The following is a 27,908-nucleotide window of genomic DNA, read 5'->3' on the forward strand; positions in this document are numbered from 1 at the left end:
GAGGCAATAGTTCCAACCCTTGGTGATACCAGCACAATAGCAAAGGGCAGACAGTGGCCTAGAATTTGCTTTCTATAAAAGCAAGCTTATATGTATACATTTGGGGACACACACTCACCATAAGGGAGTGCTATTTTCAGGAGGGAAATACAATAACTTGGAACAGGGATGGGAGATCTAATTTTTCACTGCATATTTTTGTACCTTTTGAATTTTATATCAAATGCAAAAAAAAGTAAATAAAAAAGAAAGCATGACTGCCACTCCTCCCTCCTACTTATTGCCCACAGAAGCTTTTCTGAGCTTTAGCTTCCTTATCTAAGGAGGGGGATGGCAGTTTCTGAGATGCAAGAATAGATCCCCAACACCATGTCTGGCATGTGGCAAAGGGTCTGTGTGACCACAATAGTGTGAGGGGCCAGGAGTGGTGCTTGCCACCTTGCTGACCTCACTGGGTTGGGTGTGGCACAGGGCCTGGGGGTGGAGTCTTGGCACAAGGGGTTTGACTATTTACCCCTCCACTCTGGCCTTACAATACCTGTGAACATTGTGAGTAGGGACATGGGCTTAGGAGCAGTCTACTTGGGTTGAATCCTGCCTCTGCCTCTAGCTGGGTGACACTGGGCAACATTCTCATTTGTAAATGGGGATAAAATAATCATCTGTACTTGATGTGTAGGTTAAGTGAGTTTATGCATACCAAGGGCTAGCCACGCCTGGTAAATGCTCAGTAAGACTGACTTGCTCAGGAACTGTGCCCAGCACTGGCCCCAGCTGCCCATTCTCTTTTGGCCTCCAAACGGATGCATCTGTGCTGTGACTCGTTCTGTGGCTCAGAACCCATCTTGGTTGTTTTCTCGGTACATAGGGAAACAGAGAGTGCTTAAAGGTCAACTCTCCATCTGCAAGGAATACTGCAGTGCTCCCGGCCCCTGGCAGTGGGGCTGAGCGGCTCAGGACTGCCCTGATCTCACTGCGTGATCAGAGGTGGCTCTGCTGAGCCTTTGTCCCCTCCCATTTGGACAGCTACCTCACATTGCAGATAGCTGTCAGCTGTTGGACCTCACCCCTGAGTCTTCCTGAAGTGAAACTCCCCAGAAGAAGGAGAATTATTAGGACACATGCTATTTTAATCAATGCTCGGTGCCCACAGCCTCTCCTTTCCAGCCCCTGACAAAGCAGGTCAGATGACGGAGCCACATTGGTGAGCGATCTCATTAATACACACATCATATTATTATGGCATTATCTTAAATTGAAGTAATAAATACTTTTTCCGGATGAAATGAGTAAGTGAGCGTAATTGCTAGGAAACCTACCAAGAAGTTCAACAATAAGTTTACCGGGACGAGTGTTTTGGTTTTGTTCTTAGATCTAATTACAAAGCAACTGTACTTCTGGGCACGTTAATTGTAGCGTTTGCTGCAAGATTAAAATTCATTAACTCTGAAGTTCTCTCACCCCTGTGTCAGATCCCACAGTGTGTCTGGGAACTTGAGGAGATGCCTGATGCAGGCAAGGCTGCCCCCACATGCAGCCTATTGAGTGGCAGCAAGAACTTGACCAGATCTGACTTTTCCTCTTCCCATACCTTGTTGAAGTGCACCTTGGAGAACAGATGGAGCCCTGTTGACAGTCCCCTCCTGTCCACCCTGCTTACCCAATCTCCTCAGCCTAAACACATAAAAGGGAAAAAGTTTTGTTGATAAAGGCTGGAATTCTAGGCAGGGCTCCAATGAGATGTGACACCAAATATCTGGGAGGACCACCAGCTCAAATGGCATCTCTCCTGCTCTCTTAGTGACATGAAATATTTTGTCCTCTTCATGGTCTCAGTTGAACCATTTCCTAGCCTCCTCCCAGATTGAGCATGGCTATTTCTTAATATGATCCAGCAATGTCAGACGAGTTCCTTTGTTTTTTGAAATTAACTAGATAGAGGCATAGTTGGTATAGACATATACTACTTGACTAGTCATGGCACTACACGCCAACATAACCACCACCCCAATCAACAGATATAGAAATTTCCTTGTTTTGAAGAGAGAAAATCATAGCTCATTTGCCCTGGTCCCAGTCATTTCTGCATTGGCCTGTGGCCACAGGCCCCCAAGTAATGCTGCATGCCTGGAGCCCATGCACAGCATCCTGCAGCTGCCTCTCTGCTCCTACAAGCCTTCTTAAGGCTCTGGAGTGTCAGTGCAGCTGGACAGGAGCGAGGGAGGAGGACAGGAGGTGTGGAAGTCAGGGGAAGGCTGGGGGAGCCAGGGAAGCCCTTTGGCAGCTGTGGTTGGTGCTCAGGCTGAAGCCATTTCCAGCTGGGAAGAAAGCCCTGAACGTCTGCTTGCTGGCCAGAGATAACTCCTTATCCCTGCCAAGCAGTGCCCAGCACCTCCTTGGGCAGCAGCACTTGGGTACTATGAGCACAGACTTTAGTGTCAGAAAGAACTAAGTTGAAGACCTTGCTCCACTGCTTGCTGCATCCTGGGTGAAATGTGTACTCTTCAGAGCCGTGGTTTCCTGATCTGTAAGATGTGTATCATGTGCCTCCCTCCCTTCCACTTCCTCCCTCCCTGCCAAGCTTCTGCTCAGCACCCAGTAGCAAGGTGAGAATCTTATGCTTCAAAAGTTTCCCTTTGCCTCTTGCAAAACTGATGCCACCAGCAACGATGAAGGTCTTTTGGAGGTCTGGGAAAAAGTGTATCTTTTTTTTATTATTTAAATTTTATTTTTATATTCCCCATACAATTACAACCCCCTTATTTTGACCGCAAGCCCTCCTTTCCCTGCCCCCCACCCCCCACCCCCCATAGAGTGTCTCTGGTTCATAGTTGTTTGTTGATTTTGATATTTTCTTTCTTATAGTTATTCATTTTCCTGGTCCCTTATTTAAGTTTTCTAGATTCCTGCTATGAGTGAGACCATCCGGTATTTTTCTTTTTCTTTCTGGCTTATTTTTCTGAGCATATCCCTTCCAGCGCCATCCATGTTGCTGCAAATTGCATGTGTTTATCTTTTTTGAATGCTGAGTAATATTCCATGGTGTATATGTACCACATCTTCTTGATCCAGTCATCTATTTTTGGGCATTTGGGCTGTTTCCAAAGCTTAGCTATTGTAAACAGTGCTGCTATAAACATAGGGGTGCAGGTGTTCTTTGGAATTGATGTTTCTGTGTCCTTTGGGTAAATACCTAGGAGTGGAATTGCTGGATCATATGGAAGCTCTGTGTTTAGTAGGTCCAGAAATCTCCACACAGCTCTCCATAGTGGTTGGACCAGTTTGCACTCCCACCAGCAGTGCAGGAGAGTTCCTTGGAAAAATATATCTTTTGCCTGCTGCCAGCACTGACCTGGAAGATGGGAACTGTGTCAGGGGCCTGTGGACAAGAGGCCTAGGGATCTTGCTTGGCCTGTGTCCAGAAAGCATCTCTGAAGCAGCGTTAGTAATATCTTTCCTCTTGGACATCTCAGGAAGCAGGAAAGTTCTAGGAGCACCTTAAACTCTTTCCTGGTAAAGTGTCCTACAGAAAGCTCAGATGTAAATCCAAAGTCCCCAGTGATTGTGGGAGCTTTCTACTGTTCATCTGAGTAATAGTCACTGTCTTTCCAATGGGCCTCCATGCCCTACCCACTGTTACTTCCTCTCCTCCCCCATCCTGTCCTCTCCCCCTACAATATATTGCTGCTCTGTGAATATGCCAGGCACAGTTCAGCCTCAGGACCTTTGCACTGGCTATTCCCTCTGCTAGATACCCTCTTCTGCAGACATTTTCAGACTGCTTTCTCACCTTCAGGGCTTTACCTCAATTCTACCTGCCCCAAGAGGCCTTTCCTCAACAACTCATTTGTGATGGAATGCCTCTTGCCACTGCTTTCCCCTTCATTGCCTCATGAATTTATTTCTGCGTACTTATTTTTGGATATTTATCTTCCCCCAGCTAAAATGTGATTCCACCCATGCAGGGATTTTATCTGTTTGGTTGAATGATGCTATGGAGAAGGCTTCTGGAACATGGTAGGTGCCCCATCAATATCTGGTGAATGAGTGAATGAATATATCTTGGGGGCATTTCATGCCTATTTATTCTTCCAGGAAGCATTTGTTTCTTTGCTTGAGATTTCTAATTGTATTAGTCATATATGTGATTTCTATGGAGTCCAGAGATGCACAAAGCAAAGCCTCCCCCTTCTCCACTCCCACCAATGTGTCCATTTTGCTGTGTTTCTGTTGACACCTTCCTCCTTAGCAAAGTGTGTCGGCGTGCCTATATATCCAAGGCTGGGGTCTGATGAGAGTTTAGACAGGTCCAGCTTCCCCTCAGTTTCACCAGAAGAAGGAACACAAAATAAATGTTTATATCACATTGTGATGACAGAATGGCCGCCAAGGTTTCATGGGTGGACATGGACTCGGAGAACTTTGATTCCAGTCCTGGCTCAGCCTTTTTCCAACTTATGTCTGGGAATGTTGACAACTCTTGCTCATGCTTAGTTTTCTCATTTTGGTTGCAGGGATAATAAAAACCCAACCTCAGAGGCTTCTTGGGAGGTTGAAATGAAATGAAATGATGGATCTGAGAGTGCTTGAGCTCCTAGGGCCCCAGACCTTTTCCTCACTCCTCCTCATTATCCATGACAGCACCTAGCATGCTGCCTCTGATAGAGGGGGCGCTGAACTCCTGGCAACATGTGTCTGAAGCCTCAAGCCCCACTCTGCTAAGGGAGGTGGTGGATTTTGAATTGAAACTGGGAGCAATAGAGGTTTTGCCAGGTAGAGGAGGGGTGAAGGAAATTCCAGGTAGGAGAAACCTACCTGGGTGTGAAAGATGTTGGCACATTCAGGAGGGAGGAAGACAAAGGGTTAGCAGCTTCCACCGGAAGCTGGGACCTGATAGATGGCATTGCGGGAAGGGGATGGGGGTGCTGCGTGGTGCAGACTCAAGCCATCCGGCCACTGGCATCTGGGTGTTCAGGCCATCGTGTCCATGGGAGGCTTCCCCTCTTCTGATGTGAGGTATGTGCTGTGCCATCCAGGCCTGCCTGCTGTGGGGACTCTACTGTCCAGTGGGGATGCCACCCTCTTTGGTGGTGGAGTTGCTTGTACACCATGTGGTCAGTTCTCCATTGTAAGGAGCCTGATGGTTTGATGCAGAGGCAGCTGCTCCCCCTGTGTGTCCACTGGAGGCCTGGGATGGGTGACAGGCCACTTAGAAGTGGAAGATGAGAGTTGCTCTCCACCTGGTCATTTCCCCTGTGGGTACATTATGTTTCCTGTCTCTGTTCCTAGTTTTGTTTTTTTTTTCCCTGGAAGTCATACTTTAAGTTACTGGACTGAGTGCTTATCTGCTGCCCTTATCTCCCACCCACCCCAGGGCAAAAGTCTCCATGTTAGCTCAGTACATGGTCTTTTGATTTTTAGTTGAATTGTTTTTGGTTTCCTTGTCTGCCTGTTTGCTTAAGTGTTTGCTTATTTCCTGTACACATCCAGAGTGGGTTTGTAGAAGCTTCTAATGAGACTTAGATGATGAGGTGAAGATAACAGCAGTCAGAAAATCAAGGCAGGGCTGTGGTGGCTGTGCTGGCTGGGGGAGGGACAGCAAGGACTGTTCCACACTTTTCCAGAGGCCAAAGGGTTAAAGGAGAAAGTTGAAGGTTATAGGGCTTCTCTGTCCTCAGGCAGGAAGAAGCAGGATGCCCACTGCTCAGAGGAACCAGGTTTCTCCAGCACTGGCCAGAATCCCCCCAAGAGGGACCTCAGGTTCACAGGGGAGATCTGGGGCAGAATGGCTGGCAACTCCAGCTCCACTTTGAAAAAAAGACAGAGGTAGGTATATTTGTCTATCACTCAGTCAAGCCAGTTTGCTGGCCTTGGAGAGTGACCCTCAGCTGGCCCAGCTGATCCCAAGCTGGAACCCGCCATTCCCAGAGGAGGACAAGAGGAGGGTTGCCTCCATGAGAATTTCTTTCAGGTAGACTTTGCAAGAAGTCCTGGAATGGTGGACTTCTATTCTGGCGTTCATAGTCCCCTACTGAGCAAGGACCTGGCGTACCACCAGTCCAGTTCTGTTGGGGGGAAAGGAAGTCCCGAACAAACTCCACAAACAGGTTTTATAGACCCCAACCCCACCCCAGACCAAAAAGATCCAAAAGATCAAGGACTACAAATCCCATAATGTCATCACCACCGAAGGGAGGATCGCTGGGACCTGAGGGTGGAGTTAAGCAACCAGGCTTGGTCTGTAACCAGACATGTAGGCCTTGGGGGTGCTTGGTTTTTTGCTGACTTTCAGCATGCTATTGGGGTCCCAGCTCAGTGGAACAGGTAGGAAGCATTCGCCAATTTATCTCTCTCTCTTTCTCCTTGAGTTATTCATTTCTTCATTTCCCCATCTTTTGTAAATAAACCCTTTATTGACCTTTCTGTGTGTGCCTGCAGTTGAGTCTCATTATAAGTCCCTTTTAAGTGTGCGGGTGGGGACCCACAGTCAGGCAATCAATTTCAAGTTGGGTTTGCCCTGTAACATTTCCACTGCACAGACCCCTGCTGAGGTCCAGGTGCTGTTTGAAGTCCTGGAGAACTGAACTGGAGGTGAGGGAGGCAGGCATAGCTTTGCCCCCTTGACCCCTATAGCAATCACCACAAGACCAGATAAGGGTCTTGAGAGCTGTGGCAGGGTCTGAGAAAGCCTTTGAGAGTTGAGTCTGATGGAATGAAGCGGGCTGAGCAGAGGGCAGGGTACCAGAAGGAGAGCAGGTGTGGGGGCCCAGAGGTGAGAGATAGCAGGGGTGTTCTAGAAGCTGGAGGAAATTAGGCCTGACTGGGTCAGGGACTGGGACCTGGAGCACCTGGCCCAGGTGACAGAGGGGTGAGTAGTGTATGGATGGTGAGAAACACGAGAGGTAGGTCATTCTGCCTCCTTTTCTTTGTGATTTTTCTCTTTGAAATTATTTTTTATTATATTGGTAATATATGAAATGAGTATGTTCTTGTTGAAGAAATGTAAACGATGTAAGGTGAAAAGTGTAAGCGCCCTCTGGCTCCATCTCCTCCCTCCCTCTCCTTCCTGCCTTTCTCTTTAGAGGTCAAGGTGAAGGACTCTCCTGGGCACAGCGCACATTTGTGCAGACATTGACATTTGCATACGTGGTGCTTTTCAAAGGCAGAAGCAGGATCATGCCTTCTGTATAGTTCTCGTGCTGTGCTTTTTTTGAGGTGCTTTGTAGTTTTCAACCCCGTGTTGGTCCACTTAGTTCTGGCTCATTCTCTTTACCTGTTGCTCGGCTTTCCCCAGGGGGGCGGGGGGTGGGGGGACCGTGGGCTTGCTTTATCCATTTCCAGCTCAGGTGATTTCCAGTTATTTGCAGCACTGTGACACACCTTTGAACGTACATCTTTGCACATGTCTGTATGCTCTTGTGGGGTGGACAGCTAGCAAGCAGAGTTGTTGAGTCACATGGGACTCTATTTTCCACTTAGGAAGCTAGAAAGATACTGGGTGAGGTGCCAGCTGCCAAAATAAGGCAGGCAGGAAGAGAAGTGCTTTGGAGGAGAATGGCCCCTTTTTTTTCGGTGGCAAGGAGGAAGATAAATTCTTGGATGCCACGCTGATGACAAGAAGTGTGATTAGGCAGAAGTCAGGAACAAAATCCATAATAAGAGAACCAGAGAAATGCAGTAGGGCCTCCAAGATCAGCAGCAACTCTTGTGAGAAATGAGTAGAAAATTGAGCCAGCCACAGCTTGGTGGGTGGGTAGTGGGAGGGACCCAGTCCCCGTGGCATGGCCTGCTCCGAAGGCACTAGGCCTCTCTGGTGGGGTGGAGCCAAGCTGGCCTGTGTGTGGAGACGAAGGATCCCAGGGTCTCAGGAGGAGCAACTGATGGGCCTGAGGCTGGTCCATGGAAGGGCTGATGTAAGTCAAAGGGTTTGGCCTACTCTGAGTGGCCCTAGGGCCAAGCCTTGGATGAAGAGGGACATGGTAGAGGTTTCAGTTTTGATAGAGCAAAGAGCTTCTCAATTTTCATAGCAGGTCTGAGCTAGAAGGAGCTGTTCTAACTTCCAGGGAGCTGCTAGGGGCCCTGTGGCAAGAAGGGTTCCTGTGCCTAGTCTACCTCAGGTGTATGACACGTCATTATTAACCAGAGGTCCTCTCTGAAGACTCCATATCACCTCTGCAGGCCTGGAGGCTTCCTGAAGGCCCTGTGGTTGAGCTTTGCTTATGGGTCATAAACAGAGTGAGGTGTTATGCCTTGCTTTTCCAAAAGGAAGGAAATAGAACACAGACCTGTGCAGTACCCCTATGCTGGCACCTTCATGGTGCTAATCAGTCTTCACTGCCACTCAATAAGGTCGTAGCTCACACAGCAGCTAGTCCAGGAAACTGAGGCTGGGAGAGCTTTCAGCCCGCAAAACGCGATTTAAGTCTCAGACCCTCATTCTCCTGAATGCCTCCCTGCTGCTCTGAGCGATGGATGAGTGTGTTTCAGGCACAGTGCCCCTGGCAAGAGGAGGGGGATGAGGGGATGTGGTAGGCGGCATCCTGAGGGCCCTGAGCCAGGAGTTTCTGTAGTGTGACAAGGCCTGGGGGAGCAGAAGCAGGTATTTTCTGGCTGCTCTGTCCTGTCTTCAGGCTCTCCTGGCTCACACTCTCTGGCCCCTTTCAGGCCTGTTTCACACAGGACACGCACACGGTACAGCCTTAGTGATGAACTCAGAGGCTTGTTCTGGGAAGCTGCTCCTGTATCGACTGCCCCAGCATTATTTTGTTGCTGGAGACCCTGATGGCGTTGCCACAGTGTAATGATGAAGGTTGTTGTCTGTGGGCCTTGTGACAGGCCCCACTTTTTAAATCTTTAAAAAATTGTGGTAAGGGCCTCCCCTGGTGGCGCAGAAGTTGAGTGCTGGGTTGCGAAGCTGCTCGCAGCCTCTGCAGCACTGGTTCGATCCCCGGCTGCCGGCGAGGGCCACACACGGTGCGCAGACCTGTCCTGCCGCCCGCTGCTCCCCTCAGCAGTGTACTTCGTCAGTCTGCCTGTTCTGCTCTCCGCTCTGGCTCTGGTGAATTCTCTCACCCTCCCGCGCTTCTGACTGTACCTAGTGCTTGTATAAATAAATAAATAAATCTTAAAAAAAAAAAGAAACCATTTTAAAAAAATTGTGGTAAGATACACAAACTAAAATTTACCATTTTTACCATTTTTGGTGTGAAGTTCAGTGGCACTAAGTACATTCCTATTTTTTTGTGCACCCATCACCACCCTCCATCTTTAAAACTCTTTTCATCTTGCAGAACTGAAACTCTGTACCTATTAAACAGTAGCTTCTTATCCCATCTTCCCCCCAATCCCCAACCCCTGGCAACCACTATTCTATTTTCTGTGCCAATGCATTTGACTTCTCTAGGCTTCTCACATGAGTGGGATTATACTCTATCTGGCCCTTTTTTTTTTTTTGGCATTGTTTTTCTTTCCTTTTTTTTGATTGAACTTTTTATTTTCTTGTGTTGTTGTTAACTTTTATACAATATTTGATTTCTTCCCTCAGGTGTTATCCCATAAATCTCCTACCACCACATCACCCATGAACTGTCACCATTTTCTCTTGTACTCTTCGCTCCCCTCTTTTGACTCTTCTCCTTCCCCCGTCCCTGCTGTATGCTCCAGATTTATAGCTTGTATCTGGCCTTTTGTGATTGATTTGTTTATGGCACACTGTCTTTAAGGTTCACCCATTCAGAGCATGTGGCAGAATTTTCTTCCTTTTTTAAGGCTGAATAATATTTCGTTCTGTTTGCAACCATGCTTTGTTAATTCATTCATCTGTTTGATGGACATTTTGGTCATTGCCACCTTTTGTTCACTTTGCTTTTTGAAGGTTTTTTTTTTTTTAAAAAAGCAGAGTCTCTTGGGAGCCTCTCTCTCTGAGTGTGTGCGTGTGGGTGCACATTTGCATGTTAAATCTTTGAGAAGACATCCACTTATTCTTCACTGTGCCACCAAAGTCACCACTATCCTTCAATTCACTGCCTTGCCTAGTGTCCTGAAATGGCACCCCCTTTCCTCCAAGATCAAGTCCCTTTAAGATCCTCAAGGCCTGTGCCTCCCCTCCTCCCCAAACCTCTCCTCATCACTTCCTTAAGACTCCTGTGTCCCAGCCACACAGGCTGTGTCAATGGGGGTGTAGTCAGCAAGATAGAGCCCTCTCCTGGTGTTCAGACAGCATGATTTAACATGGGGAACTACTGACAGATGCCACCAGATGTGAAACAAGTGAAGTGGTAACAACTCAGAATATCAATTGTAGGAAGGCACTGGGAACCAGGGCTGAAGGGATGAAGGAAAGCTATAACCTGAAGTCAGAACTGCTTAGTGAGACCTTGGGCCTCCTGGAGGGGTCACATAAAGGGACCAGGGAACATGAGGCCCTGAGCCATTGCTTATTTGAAACATGTTAGATATAGCAAGTAAAAAGATCAGAGATCTGGAGGTCATGTACGCGCGTGCACACACGCGCACACACACATCTTTCAGGTGTCTGGGGTAATTAAAGTCAGGCACAGATGAATGTAGTCTGTGGCTAGCTATGAGTCTTGCTAACAGTCACCAAGAAGATCAATAAATTTGCCTCCTTCTGAGTTGGCACAATGTTTCACTGTAGGGTCTAGGGCAGCTCAAGGTGATGTTCTTTCGGCAGACTTGGTTAGCCTGGTCTGTGCAGGGAGGGGCAATCAAAGTGAGGAGCAGGTGCCTGCCAGGCCTGCAGGGTGGTGATGGGAATGGTGTGTCAGGGTCATCTTGGTTCTGGGATCAGGGCCTGGGCTTCTCAGCCAAGGGGTCACTGGGGTCAGAGGCCCTGGCTATGACGCCAGCTGTGTCATGGAGCACTGCCCCTGCCTCTTCCCAGCACTGCAGAGGGCATGGGCACTAGCACAGTGAGACGATGGGGGCAGGGGAAGCCAGAGGAGGAGGCCTGTGTGATGCCCTGTGGGTGCTCCACATGCACAAGCTCATGGGAGCCACTGGACCATCTCGTTTCATTTCCATGCTTAGTGACAGCACTTGGGTAAGTAGAAATCAGCCATGTGGGGGGTATTTATGCCATGGAATCTGCTAGTGATATGCCCTTAGGTTTTTTACCCTGAAGAGCCAGTTTGGCACCATACCACAAGTCCCAGTACCAGGATATTATCTGCTTTTAGGTAGGGACAAGATGGTAACACAGAGGATAGGACATAGTGGACACTGCAGCGAAGGTGGGTAGCATGGGCTGGTCTTATGAAGACTTCTTGTGGGATCCCTGATGGGTCCTGAAGGGCTGAGAGAATTTGTGTAGATGGAGACAAAGGCTCTTGGGACAGGGTAGCCAGCCCAAGTGTAGAAAAGCATCAGGGTCTGAGACTGGGGGGTCATGGGAAACAAGGCTAGATAACTTTGCAGGCACAAACGAGGAGCCTGGAGAGTTGGGTTAGAAGTTTGAGACTTATTCTGTAGGACAGTGGTTCTTGGTGGCACATTGGCTTAATTTGGAGACATTTTTGGTTTTCATGCAAGGGTGGGGAGAAGTGCTTGTGGCCTCTTAGGTGGGGGTCAGGGATGGGGGTCAGGAATGCTGCTAAATATCCAGTGCCCCTGCTCCCAGGACAGCCTCAGGCAATGAAGAATTTTCTGGCCCCAAGTGGCAGTAGTGCTAAAGCTAGGATGCCCTGCTATTGGAACTAGTACAGGCTTGTGGTTAGGGATGGATGTATTAGGTTGTATTTTTAGGGCAATACATGGAGTGTGTGTGTGTGTGTGTGTGTGTGTGGTGTGGGTGGATGGGTGGGTGAGCGGGTGGGAGAGAGGGAGGAAGGGAGTTGGAAGCAGATTGGTAGGGCCTGTGGAGGTGGGAGGTGGGTATTAGATGGTCCCTGAGGGCCTGACTGCCAGCCTGGATGAGTTCATTCATTTCAATGAACAGTGTGCAAGAGAGTGAGAGGAAAGAAGGCAAGTCTGGTTTGAGTCATTGGTTTTCAGAGTCACAGAATATAAGGGAAATGATCCTGTCCATTCTCCTCTCTTTTCAGAGGAGGGGAGTAGAGTCTTGGAAAGTGTCAGCAGGTGCTTGTAGTGTTAGAGACAACAGGAAATTAGAGGAAAGTGCCTTTGTATAGTTGAAATGAAAATTTCAGAAAAGAGGCCACCTGATGCTTGGAGAGGTTCTCTTCTCTTCCAACATCTGGGACTAGAAAGGTTTGGGGAGTCAGGCTGCACTCTCCCCTCACCCCTTGCACAAAAGCAAGAACTCTCAGCGGCTCCTGAAAGTAAACACATTTCTCAGGTAATGACAACATGTATTTTCCGATTGTAAAGATGTAGACAACACAGACATCTACAAAGTAACATTCAAAATCCTCCTTTGCATACCATCCCATTGCACTCATCCCCTTGACTCCCTAGGGGTGCCACTGGGGTCTCTGGAGTGGACAGTCACCGCTTCCTAGTCTGTTTACTAAGGGAGAGGGGCCACACATGATCACTCTTCCCTTGTCTTTGTCGTGGATGTCACCCTGAGTGTTTATGTATCTCTCTTCCATACTAATTGTGGATCTGTTCTGCTAGGGTCTGCAAAGAATGGGAAGACCAGGGCAGGAGAGGCCTGGAGATGCCAGTCTCCACCCAACCTGACCATTACAGACCAGAGGGGCTTAGGGAGTTATCTCTTCCTCTGAGACTCATTTCCTTGCTACTAATCCAGGCAGGGGGAATGGAGGGGCGTCCCAATGGCTCTGACATCTCTACTTGTGTGTCTTATATAGCAACTTCCAAGTGGAAGCCCCTTATCAGATGGGTGATGGGTACTTCTTCTTGAACTGTTTCCTCTACGTAGACACCCTGTGTACGTGACCCCATGATGACCAATTCCTGGTGCAGATAAGCTCTACGCTTAGCTCAGCCTGCGCAGGTATGATGCCTCCTGCACTATAAATACCTGCCCTGGAACCAGGACAGCCCTAAGAGTGGCCCTAGTGCTTCTTAGCACCTGTGCAGCTGCAGGAGTATCACCCCTGTTCTGCCTGGGGTTCCCTCTGCCTGCTCTTGGGGATCTCACATTTCTTGGCCTAATTCACTGCTGAGCCCCTTGGATAAATTTGCTAAGTCTCACAAGACCTTGGGAGCAGTGGATGATGGTTTAGCATTGGCTAAACCAGGCTCTAGTGCAGTTGCCTAAATGCATTTTTTTTAGCTAATGTGAACTTGGATAAGCTGCTCAGTCTCTCTATGTTGGGGTTTGCCCATAGGCATCAACATTGTATCATTCTAGAGAGGTTTAGTGGAGTTGGCACTGGTATAGTACAGAGTGCCTGGCACAAAGAAAGTGCTTGTCAGATATTTGATATTATTATTATTTTGCCAATGATTAAATCGAGCCTCGGGGAGGCTCAGAATCTGAAGTCACAGATTCAGCCAGGGACAGAGCAGGTATGTCAGATCCAAATAACTATCCTTTTCCTGCTTAGAGCCTCTGAAGGTTTGTTAATTGAGTGGTCAAATGGTAAGGTAAAAGTTAAAGGGGGTCAGGGATATCTTTTCTTGGTTATTCCCTGGGATTCCCACCAGTTCCATTGGGGTCATGGAAAACTTTTCTCTGGATTTCAGATTTCTCTAGCTTATATCTCTGAAACTAATGCACAGCAGTTGGTATCTGCATTTCAGTTTGTTTCTTAGAATAGACTAGACTTTCGTGGCTGGACTTTTGTGGCTGTATCAATATCTGCATATTCTGACCGCAGGGTACTTATGTGCTCCCTGGTGTCACTCAAGGTGTTACAGGGGTGATGCTTGTCATAAGAAAGGAAGAAGCACTTAATGTCTAGTCTTGGGCTTGGTGCTTAAGATTTGACCTTACTAAATTATCAAAACAGCCTTATAAGGTAAGTTCTTTAGGTCCCATTTCCATATGAGAAACCTCCATAGGAGGTTCACACAGGTTCACACAGGTTACTTAATGAGACTAAGGTTATCTAGTCAGAAAGTTACAAAAAACTGATAACAACTTCAAGTTCCATTGCCCCTTAGACAGGCGGAAATTTCTCAAATCAATTATCTCAGCTTCCACCTAAGAAACTAGACATAGAAGATCTGTCAAAACAAGTAGTTTTGACAGTAAGTGCTAAAGGTCAGATTGGAAAACAGAGAACTAGACAACAGAAAAACAATAGAGAAAATAAATGAAGCCAAAATCCTTGTGAAGCTGAAATTGATATACCTTTAGACAGACTGATCAGGATAAAAAATGAGGGAAGACATAAATTACCAATATCAGTGATGAGAGAAGTGACATCACTGTAGATTATACAGACATTAAAGAATAATGGAATATTGTGAAAAATACTTTACACCCACAAATTTGACAAATAAACTGAAATGGACAAGTTCCTTGAATGACACAAATGACTAAAGCATGCACAAGATGAAATGGAAAATGTGAATAGCCCTGTATCTGTTAAAGAAATTGAATTCATAGTTAAGAATCTTCTGAGAAGGAAAATTCCAGATCAAGATGGCTTTATTGTTGAGTCTTACCAAATATTTAAGGAAGAAATATTAAAATTTCATACAAACTCTTCTAGAAAATGAAGAGAAGGGACTAATTCCCAATTATTTCATGAGACTAGAATTATCTCATTATTAAAACTGACAAAAACATTGACAAGAAAACTACATAAATATAGACACTTTAAAAACCTCAACAAAATATTAGCAGAAACATATGAAAAGGATACTTCATTATGTCCAAGTGGGGCTTAGCCCAGTGATACAAGTTTTAGTTTAGCATTCAGAATCCAATTGCTATAATTCACCATGACTACAGACATAAAAAGAAAAACCATATGATTATGTTACAGAAAAAAGCACTGTTAAAACTCTTGGCAAACTAGGCAAACTTCATCAACCTTATAAAGGTGTTTATGATCATAAATCAAAAGGCATTATGATCAACTAAGATCATGCTCAATAATGAAAGACTGAATGCTTTCCCTTAGATCAAGTAAGACAAGGATATTCATTTTCATCACATCTACTCGACATTGTACTTGAAGTTATTTAGTCAGGGAATTAGACAAGAAAAAGAAATAAAAGACATCCAGATTTGAAGAAGAAAATAAAACTTTGTATTTGCTGATGATGTGATCATCTATGTGTGAAATTCAGCAGGATCTACAGAAAAAGCTTCTAGAATTAACAAGTGCATTTAGCAAACTTGCAGTATAAAATCAATATACAAAATTCATTGTAACTATATACTAGCAATAGACAAAATAAAAAGAATACTATTTATAATAGCATAAAAATGTGAACTATTTAGGTGTCAATCTGGAAAAAAATCAGCAAAAAAATCAAATGAAAAATCAACTGAAAACTACTAAACATTGCTGAGAGAAATTAAAGAAGACTCAGTTAAATGGAGACATATGCTGTGCTCATGGACTAGAACACACATTACTATTAAAATGTCAGTTCTCAAATTAATCTATAGATTCAGTGCAATCCCAATAAAAATTCTCCTCTTGCTTTTTCAGGGTTAGAAATTGGCAAGCTGATTTTAAAATTCATGTGGAAATGCAAAATACTTTGAATAACCAAAACAACTTTGAAAGAGAAAAATAAACTTGGAGGACTATTATACATGACTTCTAACAGTAAAAAGCTACAGTAATCCAGCCAGTGTATTCTTGATGTAAGCATAGACAAATGGGCCACTGAAACAGAATGGAGAACCCAAAAATAGGCCTTTTATGTATGAATGATTGATTTTCAACAGAGGTACAAGTGCAGTTCAGTGGAGAAAGAATAGTTTTTTCAACAAATGGTGCTGAACAAGTAAATATGTGCAAAGAAATAAAATTCAATCAATACCTTGCACTATACATAAAAAATTGGATTATGGACATGTGAAAAACCTAGAACTATAAAACTTCTTTGAGAAAACACAATAGAAAATAGTTGTGACCTTAGGTCAGGCAAAGATTTTTTAGATACAACACCAAAAGCACAATCCGTGAGAGAAAAAAAAAATTGATAAACTGGATTTCATTAAAGTTAAGAACTCTTTAAGAATTAGCCCTTTAAGCTTCTGTACAGCAAACATGACATTAACCAAAACAAAGAGACACCCTGTTAATTGGGAGAAAATTTTTGCACACAATACTACTGATAAGGCACTGATTGCAAGTATCTACAAAAAGCTCAAGCAACTCAACAAAAACAAAAACAATCCAGTCAAAAAATGGGCAGATCTTTTTAAAGGAAGAAATGCAAATGTCCAACAGGCGTGTGAAAAAATGTTCAACATCTCTTACAATCAGGGAAATGCAAATCAAAACCACAATGAGGGCCTCCCCGGTGGCGCAGCAGTTGAGCGCTGGGTTGCGAAGCTGCCGGTAGCCTCTGCAGCACTGGTTCGATCCCCGGCTGCTCCCCGGCCACTGGAGGAGGTTCCCGCATGGCGCGCAGACCTCCTCTGCCGCCCGCTGCTCCCCTCAGCAGTGTACTTCGGTCCTTCTGCCTGCTCTGCTCCCTGCTCTGGCTCTGGTGAATTCTCTTACCTTCCCGCGCTTCTAACTGTACCCAGTGCTTACATAAATAAATAAATAAATAAATAAATCTTCGAAAATAAATAAATAAATAAATCTTTAAAAAAAAAAAACTAAAACCACAATGAGATGCCACCTTACACCAGTGAGAATGGCACATATTAAAAAAAAAAAAAAACTAGCAACAACAAATGTTGGCGAGGATGTGGAGAAAAAGGAACTCTCCTACACTGCTGGTAGGAGTGCAAACTGGTCCAACCACTATGGAAAGCTTTCTGGAGGTTCCTCAAACTACTGAAAATGGAGATTTCATATGATCCGGCAATTCCACTCCTAGGAATCTGCCCATAAGTCAAAAAACATTAATTCAAAAGGACACCTGCATCCCTATGTTTATTGCAGCACTTTTTATAATAAGATGTGGAAACAACCCAAATGCCCAAAAATACATGACTGGATCAAGAAGATGTGGTACATATACACCATGGAATATTACTCAGCAATCAAAAAAGATAAACTCATGCCATTCACAGCAACATGGATGGAGCTGGAAGAGATTATGCTCAGTGAAATAAGCCAGAAAGAAAAAGAAAAATATTGGAAGGTTTCACTTATAGGAGGAATGTAGAGAAAACAAATATGGGATCACGGGACAAAAGTAATTGTAACAAATAAAAATCAAAATCAATAGGCAACTATAAATCAGAGACATTCTGCAGGGGAGTAGGAAGGAGAGGGATCAAAACAGGGATGGGAAGAGTACTAGGGACCATGGTAATGGGTGAATTGGTGGTGGGAATTTCAGGGGTACTACACCTGAGAGGAGAAATCATACATTGTCCAAACATGAAGAATTATGTAAAATATATATAAAATAAAAAAAGAAGTAGTAAAAAGAATTAGCTCTTTCAAAGATGCTGTAAAGAGAGTAAAAAGAGGGCCTCCCCAGTGGCGCAGGTGGTTGAGCGCAGCTGTGTGAAGCTGTCTGCAGCCTCTGCAGTGCTGGTTTGATCCCCGCAGGCCTCAGAGCAACCCACATGGCACAGCATACCTCTTCTTTCTGGTCCACTGCTCCCCTCAGCGGTGTATTTCAGTCAGTCTGCCTGTTCTCTACCCCGCTCTGTCTCTGGGGAATCCGCTCACCCTCCCGTGCATCTGGGCTGTGCCCTGGCTCTTGTATAAGTAAAAAATCTTTTTTTTTCTTTTTAAATATTTATTTATTTATTTATTTATTTATACAAGCACTGGGTACAGTCAGAAGCACAGGAGGGTGAGAGAATTCACCAGAGCCAGCGCGGAGAGTAGAACAGGCAGAATGATGAAGCACACTGCTGAGGGGAGCAGTGGGCTGCAGGAGAGGTCTGCGTGCCATGTGGGACCCTTGCCTGGTGGCTGGGGATTGAACCGGTGCTGCAGAGGCTGCGGGCAGCTTTGCAACCCAGTGCTCAACTGCTGCACCACCGGGAAGGCCCTAAAAAACAAATCTTAAAAAAAAAAAAAGAGTAAAAAGATGCAGACTAGGAGAAAATATTTACAAGTCACATATTTGATAAGTCTCATATAGAATATAAAGAGTTCTTAACACTTAGTAATAAGCAACACAATGAAAAATGGGTGAAATGCTTGAATTGACACCTCACTAAAGAAGATATATAGATGGCAAATAGGTACATGGAAAGGAGATGCTTATTAGCATTTGGTTTTAACCCCAGTTGCTGATACAGAGCTCCTAAGTCCCTTGTGATTTCCTTGGTGATAAAAGTATCTTTTGTTCTTATGGGGGGACTTTTGGTGGGCTTTTGGATAGAGCCAAGGTGGGGGCTGGTCCTCATGATTAGAAGCCTGACACTTTCGGTCCCATCCCCATTCTCTGGGAAGGAGAGAGGGACCAGCAGTTGAGTTAGTGATTAATCATACCTACATGAAGTCTCCATAAAAATCCCAAATGCACAGAATTTGGAGAGTCCAGGTGACTGAAGACATCTATATGCACAAGTGACAGCTTAGACTTGCAGTCCCTATATTTTTGTCCTGTAGAAAAATTAGTGAATTTGGAAGATTGATCAGAAAACAGCTAACCAGGATGCAGCTGATAGAAACAAAATGATGTAAAACCCAGAAGTTTAAGAAACAGAAAAGAAAATTTATGAAAAAGACGCTTATTAGTGATGAAGGAAATATATATTAAAACCATAGTGAAATGCTACAATATTGGACTGCATTAGCCTATTAGAATGCTTCAAATAAAAATAGATTCACAATACCAAGCTGTAAGGTTGTGGAGCGACTGGAATTCTTACATGCGGGTGGTAGTAATCTAAAATGGCACAACCACTTTGAACAGTTTGATAGTTTCTTAAACAGTTAAACATACACCTGCTGTATTAGCTATTCTACTCCTGGGTATTTGCTGAAGAGAAACGAAAGCGTGTGTCCACGCAAAGACTTAGATAGCAGCTCAATTTGTGATAACCGAAAACCGAGAACAACGGTAATGTTCATCCGGTGAGTGGATATGGAAGGTGTGGTGCATCTACACAATGGAATACTACTCAGCAATAAAATGAAGTCAGTTACCACTATAAGCAGCAGTATGAATGCATTTCAAAATAATTAGACTGAGTGCAAGAAAACTAACATGAAAGAGCATGCATGCTCTGTGTCATACAGTATACCACATGACTACATTTATGTAAAACTCTAGAACATAAGGCTAATCGATGGTGAAGGAAGAAGATTATTGGTTGCCTGGGCATAGGGATGGGTAGGAAGGAGCACAAAGGGACACAAGGAAACTTTTGAGGGTCAGGAATACATATATATTTACTATCTTGATGGTTGTAATAGTATGTTGAAAATATATTGAATTTCACATTGTAATAGTTGCAATTTATTATATCAATTATAACTCAACAAAGCTGTTAAATTCCATTGCTTTTTCTAGATACCATGCTGCCTGTCACAAGGGGTTCTGTTTCTATGCCAAAGAAACCATCATGCCTGAATTCATTCAAACAATTGAATATCACTCCTGTTTTCCAAAGATGTGTTAGTTTGATAATCCATCTGGGTAACTCACCACATTAGTGAGTCATGCTGACTTGCTGGAATTCTGTCACACGTGGGAGAGAAAGGGTGGAACAGCCAGGATTATATCAGGGAGCCTGGATGCAGTGAGTGATTTGAACTAATAGTCCTTGAAATGCACTACAAAAGCTAAGTGAATCCCAATCTTCTAGAGGCTGACATCACGGTTTTTAATCTCAATGTTATAATTTTCTTCCTTTATCAACTGTCTGCATTAGGGTTGATTAGGAAGTCTCTGGCCTGCTCGAAAGCCATGAGGTGGGGACAGATTAGCTTGTCGGCTATGGAGCAGTGGGGAGAAGCCGACTCAGACAGCACGGTAATTAGCATGCCTGAGACACCAGGCTGCCTCGCTGGGGCGGGCTTGGCCAGTCTCACTGTGGAGCAGTTTGTTCTTTTCCACAAAGAAATTCATTAGTGGGGATCAATGGTGAGCAGTGTGAGGCCCCCACCCCCTCACTGCTGTCCTGCATCGCCTTGGCCTGGAGGGGCAGAGATACACATGTCAGTTCCCTGGCTGCTCTCCAGGGATAGTGGGCAGCCTCTTTAGGGCAAGTGTCCACAGACCCCAGAATTCTGCATGTCCCCTCCATCTTAGCCCAAACTCCCAATGGGAAGGTCTGAGAGCACAGCTCCATGCTCTCTGCTGCCTTGCAGGTTGATGTGGAATAGAGGCCATGGTCTAGGTCTAGTGGGAAGGAGTCTGAAGTTGCCGAGTCAGGCTCTTAAAGAAGTCCACTTCATTTCTGTGGTGTCCTGTGCTTGTTTGCTGATAAATAGGAGCAAGGTCATAACAATTTCTGAGTACTGAAGCACAAAGTTTAAAATGCATTTATATAGCAAGTGTTTATGGTGTGCCTTCTGTATTAAAGGCTCCATACTAGGTACAGGGTATTTTCAGAGCGTGACAAAGTCAAAGTTCCTGCCCTCATGGAGGTTATAGTCTAGCATAGGAGACAGAGTATAATAAATAAGAAAGCTAAAAGTTAAGTGCCAGTAAGTAATTAATGATATTTTTTCCTACTTAAGGCACAAACTACATATGATTTCCATTCATTCAGAAATTCTTTTCCTGGGTTCATAGACTCCATAAGTTTCTTGAAATTGTATGAAAAATTTTGTGTGGGGGATGTGTGCATGTGGGGGTGCACATGCATGTTTCTGCTCTTGCTCTGGGAAAAGTCCATGGTTTCCACTGAATACATCAAATGTCCATGTTTCAAGGAACACAGATCTGTCCTTCTCATCTCTCCACCTCCCTCATCTTTGGGCACAGGTATCCATGCCTCATTCTCTTCTTCTGTCTCTCTAAGTCAATCACCCCAGAGTCTGAGCTGTTGCCACCCTGTCTGGGTTCACATCTGTCTATACTAGAATGTTCTTACTTGCCTTCCTCGATGGCAGTGATCATCAAACCCACCTAGAGTTGAGGCTTGTGGCTGGTTAGGGAAAGTGTCTTGCTCTTGGCACAGGTGCCAGGAAACTGCAGGGATTGCTCACATGTCCATAGGTCATTTGAGCCCAATTCTGGGTGCTACAGACCTGTTTGTGGGGCTCTTTGCAGTTACACCTCCGACATTATCCACTCCTTCCTCACCCTACTGGCAACCCAGGCAGAGAATTGTGCCATACTCAGAGATCTTATCCTTGATGCTGAGCCTCTTGCCAGCACCTGGCACACAATTCCCAGAGCTATAGGGCGGGCATCTGTCACCATGAGTTCATGGCTCTTGGGTGGTGTTGGTACGGATGACCTTAATGTACTGAGGTTTTGATGTTTCCCAACAGGGTGCTCCTGTCTGCCTCCCCTGGGGGCCTCTTAAAGCTGCAGGACTCTAAGGCCAGGGCACTGTTTTACCTTTTGGTTCCAGGGTCTCAAGAAGCTGTGGAATGTCTGCTGCCATCTGGTGCTCTGTGTCTTAGGATATTTTCTTTAGAAGAAAATGTGCACAAGGCAGTTTTTTGGTGTGTTTTGATAAAACAGTGTTGCTGGGATGGTTGCAGCTGGGGTGCAGACCCCCAGGTGTCTGTGGGTACCTGAAGGCAGGCGTGCTTGGAAATCTTTGCTTTCATGTTTGGCCCAGTTTAGCAGAGACTGGTCAGGAGACCACTGAGCATCAAGTCTGAACTGAGAAAGCTGCCCACTGTCCAAGAAGGGGCCCCCACCTGCCTGTCCTCAGCTCCATTTCAGACCCTCTAGGGTAGCCTGCCCTGGGCTCATTAGGTCCCTGCTGGGGTCTGTGGCCTTTCCTATCTGGCCCTGGGTTCCCTCAGCCCCATATCAGGAGGTCACCATAAGGGTCCTGGGGAACACCTCTTGCTTCTGCGTCCCAGTCTCATAGCCTTGTTCCAGAACCTTGTTCAGAGGTGGAGCAGGTGCTGACGACTGCCTTCTTCCTGCCTGCAGTAATGTGGAGATGGGGCCATTTGTGGATGAGCCCCTGGAGAATGTGGAGGGAGGCTTGGGAATGGGTGGTGAACTTGGACTTTTCCCCTATGTCTGTGTCTTTGCTTCTGTCCAGCTCGGGGCAGAGAGCACATGGCGCTGGCAACCTTGGTCTCTCAATTGTCCTTGCCCTTGGCACCAGACCTTGGTTAGTACGGGACACTATGAGGAGACCCTCTGGGCTCTCAGAGTCCCTTCCTGACAGAGAGCATGTATCACACCTGCCAAGGCATCACTCTGGGCTGTCATTTGACACTTGGGGACTCTGTGCCATCTGTTAGTAAAGTGGGAAGAGCACATCTCCTTGTTGGGTTGAGGAGGAGTCATTGAGGTGATTCCTCTGGGATACCCTGACATGGTGTTTACTAGTGCATACTCTGGGTCTCCTCTTACTTCAGCCTGAGCACCCCCTTTCTGTGGCATCTCCTGGAGTGCCTCCTCCTGCTTAGCTCTGTCCTTCTCTGCCCTGCACCACAGGGCCCCACATGCTAGGCCAGGGGAGGTGGGGCTGGAGTAAAGCCTAGGATCAATTGGCCCCTGCAGCCCCTGCAGCCTCTGCAGTTCTGCTAGCTCAAGGTCAAGGCACTCCACTCAAGAGTCGCGGAGGAAAGTGTCTCATCAGAAAACTTACTGAGGGTTCTCTGGTCCCAACATTGATTTTGAGGGTTGCTGGGAATGATGGTCTCCTCAGAATTAAGAAAGGATGCTTGTGTCCTGGGAAGAGGGTGGGATGAGGAGGGGAGAGAAAACAGAAACCTTTCAAAGTTATAGAGACTCCCAGGCTTCAAGGTGTGGATAGAGGGGCCTCTTAATTTGTGGCCTTCTGGTTCACCATGGGAGAACACAATTCTGTGGTCACTCGGAAGCAGGCTTGTGGTCTCTCTTGGGTCTGTTCTTGGTGGTAGTTGGTGGAAACCCCTCCAGAGACCCACCAGCTGCAGCCAAATGGCTTGCGAGCATCTTTCTGGGGTGGGGCTGGGAGAGTCCTGACTGTCCCCACCAATGACCCCGTACCAGTTTGCCCATCAGGATAATCTGCCCTCACAGCAACTCACTATAGTCCAGTTTGCTGAAAGCTGGAAGAAATTTTCCAAGTTTTGCTTTTGCATAGCCCTTGCCTCTGCTCAGTGTCTTCCTCCACACCCTCCCTCTGCTGCTACTGCTGTTTTTTTATGCAAATGGTAGGTAGTAAAGGGGCAAGATGAATACAAAACCCTTGGGAAATATCCTGAATATGATTTGGAAATCAGCCAATTGGCATTTGGGAGACAAGTGATTTGGCTTCTGGTGAGTTGACCATGTGATGATCTTGTCATTTGCAGAACTGACTTTGGGGGTTGTGGTTTGCCTGGAGTTGACCTGATTTCTGAAGTGAAAAGTCAGCAGAGTTTTATAGAAAGCCAGAGGTCTCCTCCTTTGAAAACTCACACCTCACCCATTGTGCCCCCTGAAGCTGTGAGTCGGTCTCATTGTGGGCAACACCACTCATTCTTCAGCCTGGTGGACTGGGGTCCTGCACTCCTCCAACCCCCTGCCTCCCATGCCCAGCCTTCTGCCTGAAGCCAGAGGTGAAATAAGTTGTCTTTTGGGCAGGGTTTCCCCACAGGGGTGGCTCAGGAAGCAGCTATAATTAGAGGGAGTAGAGAAAAGACAATGCGTTGTAATTTGTCTAAATAACCCTTCTCGCTGAGTGTTAAAGGCAAACAAGTTCTTTGGGAGGAGCAGATACAGCTTTTCCCTTGTTGGGTTTTCGTACTGTTTTGGAAATGCTTGTTCCTGGAGGTTGTGCTCATCGCTGCGGGCGGTGTTGGGGGGACCCTAGGTGCTGCTGGTGTTTGCAGCTGTGGGGACAGACACAAGACTGACGTGAGGGAAGCAGAGCTGTGTATGCCTGGGGCTGTCTCGCAGATGCAGACAAACCAGTTCTGTGGATCTGGTCCCCTGTCTTGGCTGGTGTCACCATTGTCACCTGGGTGATGTTTCAACTGTTTCTGACAGCGCTCCACTGATTGATGACTCTTCCCAAGCATCCTCAAATCTACCCTTTCTCCATCTCCACTGCTGCAGACCCTCATCATTTCTTGCCAAGATTAGTATGATAGTGACCTGTCAGTGTTTTTCAAGTATTTTCTCTCTACTCTGCAGCACCAGAGGGGATTTGAGAACACCAATGTGGTCAGTGGAATTTCAGTTGGAAAACCTTCAGTGGCTCTCTGTTAATTCAGGGTCAAGTTCAAGACTTGCAGCATGGTATTTAAGACCTTTCCTAACCCAGGTCTTCACTTCCTCTCCAGTATCATCTTTTCCCACTCTCCCACCTTTGCCTCTCATGTTCAGCAGTGCTGGATGGCTTTAGTTCTCAGAGCATGCCTGGAATGCTCCTTGCTAGTGCCCCACCTTTCCAAGCCTCAGTGCCTTTGTACACGCTCATCATCCTGCCTGTAAAAGCTTTTTTTCCCCCACCTTGTACCCAGTGAATTTAATAGAACTTCAAGACCCAGCTCAGAAAGCTTCTTCTCTGTTCTTTTGGTAATACTAGATACCCTATCCCCTGTGCTATTTATGTTCTTCCTTGTCTTTTTTTGGGGGTGGGGAGCAGGGGGAAAAACTGTGTGTGTTGTGCTTCTAATATTGTGCTATATTATTCATTGATTTCCATATCCTACTGTTCTCTTACCACCCCCTACTCAGGGTGTGACATTTGAAGGCTGGTGGGCTTACTAGCAGAGTGCAGACCATGGTCCAAGGCCAGTGCAAGCCACCAGCTCCTGCAGAAGAAGGGTCAAGCAGTCAGGGACAAGCCAGAGGCAGGTTCAGAAGCTGGGCAGTGGCTTGTGGGCCAACATGGGAGCTAGGAGAAGGAGGAGGCAGGGTTGGTAATTCATTCACAGGAGGTGGGGTCAGTATGCACTCATCTATCCCGGCCCCAGGCGGACTTGCATGATCCAAAGAGTGGATGCAAGCTAAGGATGCTGCCTCGGGACCTTCCTAGCTCCTGACCTTTGCTTCCCCTCTTTGCCCCAACTGATACCCCCAAACACAGACACTTATACAGGTATACACACCTATTTGCAGGACTCAGGGCCCACCAGGTCAGGATTTGAGGAGCCCTAGCCCACCTGGGCATGGGTGCTGCATCCTCTGGGTACACAGCATCACACATAGTAGGAGCCTGCATGCTTTGCCACTAACTAAATATAGGACTTTAGGAACATTTTGTGACTCCTCTGAGCCTCAGTTGCTCGTCTGTAAGATGGGGACAATAATTTCTGCTTCAATGAAGAACAGACTTTCCTTATACAGAAAGTTTTGCCCAGTCTTTTATCCCTTTCTTTCCCATTTGCTTTTTTAGCTTCACTTGATCTTTGCTCTCACTTTCCCCCAGACTGAACTATCTAGAATCTCACAAGGGAAAAAAGAAAAAACTGGCACTAAATCTTCTCAAACTTAGGTCAGCGCTTTCTTTCAGTTTCCCCTCTCCTCCTCTTCAATGAGGGTGGGGAAAGAGAGGCATTGGCCTTGGGTTGTAAGTGAGTGAGGAAAGGGGCAGAGATATGCAGAGAACCCCCAGTGAACACTTGGAGGCACTTTGTCTACATCTGCATTGACATCTGCATTGCTACATATCTAACACCCCCACATATGCACACATTTACACACATGTATTTCTATAACTTCATGGTTGTTGGAGGATGCATGGAACACTGATGTGCTGCTTTAGTGGAGAAAAAGCAGCACAGGGGAAGAGTTTAGACTTAAGGGACTAAGAAATATATAAAACAATTGGCTGTTTGTAATGAACTTTATTAGAATGCTGATTTGAAAAAATATTCTGAGACCCTTGGGAAATTTGCATATTGGCTGGATATTGGAAGATACTAAGGGATCATTCACTTTTTTAGATATAGTCTGGGCATTGTGTTTATGTCTATGTGGGTTTTTTTTTTTTTTTCGTCTTTTAGAGATACAACTGAATTATTTGCATGTGGATAATTAGGATGGGAGTGAGCCTTTCAAAATCATTTTGGGGTGGGTGAAGTATAGGTAGTAAATTGGAAGCTGAGTAATAGATACATAGGGGCTCATTACTCTTTCTTCATGGTTAAGATTTCCCATAATGAAAAGTAAAATAAAATCATATGATGGCAATATTTCTCTGGTTATGTAAGGAATATTGTTTTTTATTTTAGGTTTATGCTCTAACTTTTGTGGAATCCTAGATGCTGTTTTCACTTGTCTGCTAGAGAGGAGCAGATGGTAGGATGAATGGATAAGTAATGAGCAAATATTAATGAGAACAGGAAACTATCAGTTGAGTCTCCTAGACAGCTTGCTTTTTATCCCTGGATACTTCTGCAAGATTACATGTATATAATATAGTCATAGTATTTTTTTGCAAGACAATGATTTATACCATGGGATTAAATAGGCCAGTAATTTGTGGTGGACAATTCATAGAGGCTTAAATGTGGGCTCTGCAAGCAGTCTCCCTGACTCTGCACATCCTCATCCTCTGACCTTGTGTAGTAACCCCCATCAGCAAAATGAGTGTAAAGATTGAACCTACTGTATACCCATACAATGGAAAATTATTCAGTCACAAAAAGGGTTGAAGTTCTGAAAATGCTACAATGTGACAGCCTCGAAAACATTAAGTGAAAGGAGACTGTCATAAAATATCACATATTATATGATTCCACTTATAGGAAATGTCCCTGAGTAGCCAAATCCTTGGAGACAGAAAGTGGACTCTAGGGACTGGTGTGCTGTGCAGATGAGGGGTACAGGGGTGTCTCGGTCATGTTGAGCTGCAATAACAAAATATCACATAAACCATATAAATAACATTTCTTTCTCAGAGTTCTGGAGTCTGGCTGGTCCAGGATGGTGGTGTTGACAGATTTTTGTTTGTAGACAGCTGTCTTCTCACTGTGTCCGCACATGGTGGGAATGGATGAGGAGCTCCATGGAGTCTTTTAAAAATAAGAACACTGATCTCAGATACGGGCTCTATCCTCATGACCTAATAACCTCCCAGTACCAGCTCATTAGGACTTCTGCATATGAATTTGCAAGGGGCGGGGCACAGACATTCACACCATTGCAGGAAACAATTGCTAATAGACATGAGGTTTCTTTTTAAGATGATGGGAATGCTCTAAAATTAGGTGGTGGTGATGGCAACACAACAGTGAATGTAACAAAAACCTTCAGATCGTACACTTGAAACAGATGAATCTTGTAGTGTGTAAATGATATCTCAGTAAAGCTGTTTGAAAACAAAAAACACCCACCTCACAGAGTTGAGTTAAGGATGAAATATAATACTGACTGTAAAATGTCTAGAAGAGGACCTGGCATGTCACATAGGGTTTCTAGTTCTAGAAGTTTTACTGAAATCGAAGGGGAGCATTTTCCTCCAGCATTTACTCTCTGAAATGTTTAATATGTATCATGCTATGAAAACTCTGCCAGCCAGTGGATTAAAAAAGGTTGCCATCTGAAGGTCTTAATGACCATACATTGGCCTGAAAAGTCTCCTTAGCAGCCCTAAAAGAGCTTATTCATATCAATCCCAATTTTTGGTCTTAAAAAATCCTGGCCAGGCAGGGAGCTACCCACATGGCATGGCAGACCTCTTCTGTCTCACCCGCTGCTCCCCTCAGCAATGCTTTTGGTCCATCTGCCTGTTCTGCTCCCCACTTTGTCTCTGGTGAATCCTCTCACTCTCCCGCACCTCTGGCCTGTACCCCAGCTCTTGTATAAATAAAATTAATCTTTAAAAAAAATCTTTTTTAAAG

At 45.4% G+C, this 27,908-nt stretch overlaps 1 protein-coding gene across 1 annotated transcript in view; it reads left to right on the plus strand.

Moving 5' to 3' along the window:
- The window catches only part of GRID1 (glutamate ionotropic receptor delta type subunit 1), a 598,797-nt gene that overhangs the window by 134,762 nt on the left and 436,127 nt on the right, over positions 1 to 27,908 (plus strand). The gene's annotated exons all lie outside the window — the stretch shown is intronic.

This window comes from Talpa occidentalis, unplaced genomic scaffold (genome assembly GCF_014898055.3).
Source record: "Talpa occidentalis isolate TD23 unplaced genomic scaffold, MPIMG_talOcc4v2.1 talOcc4.8, whole genome shotgun sequence".
NCBI lineage: Eukaryota > Metazoa > Chordata > Mammalia > Eulipotyphla > Talpidae > Talpa > Talpa occidentalis.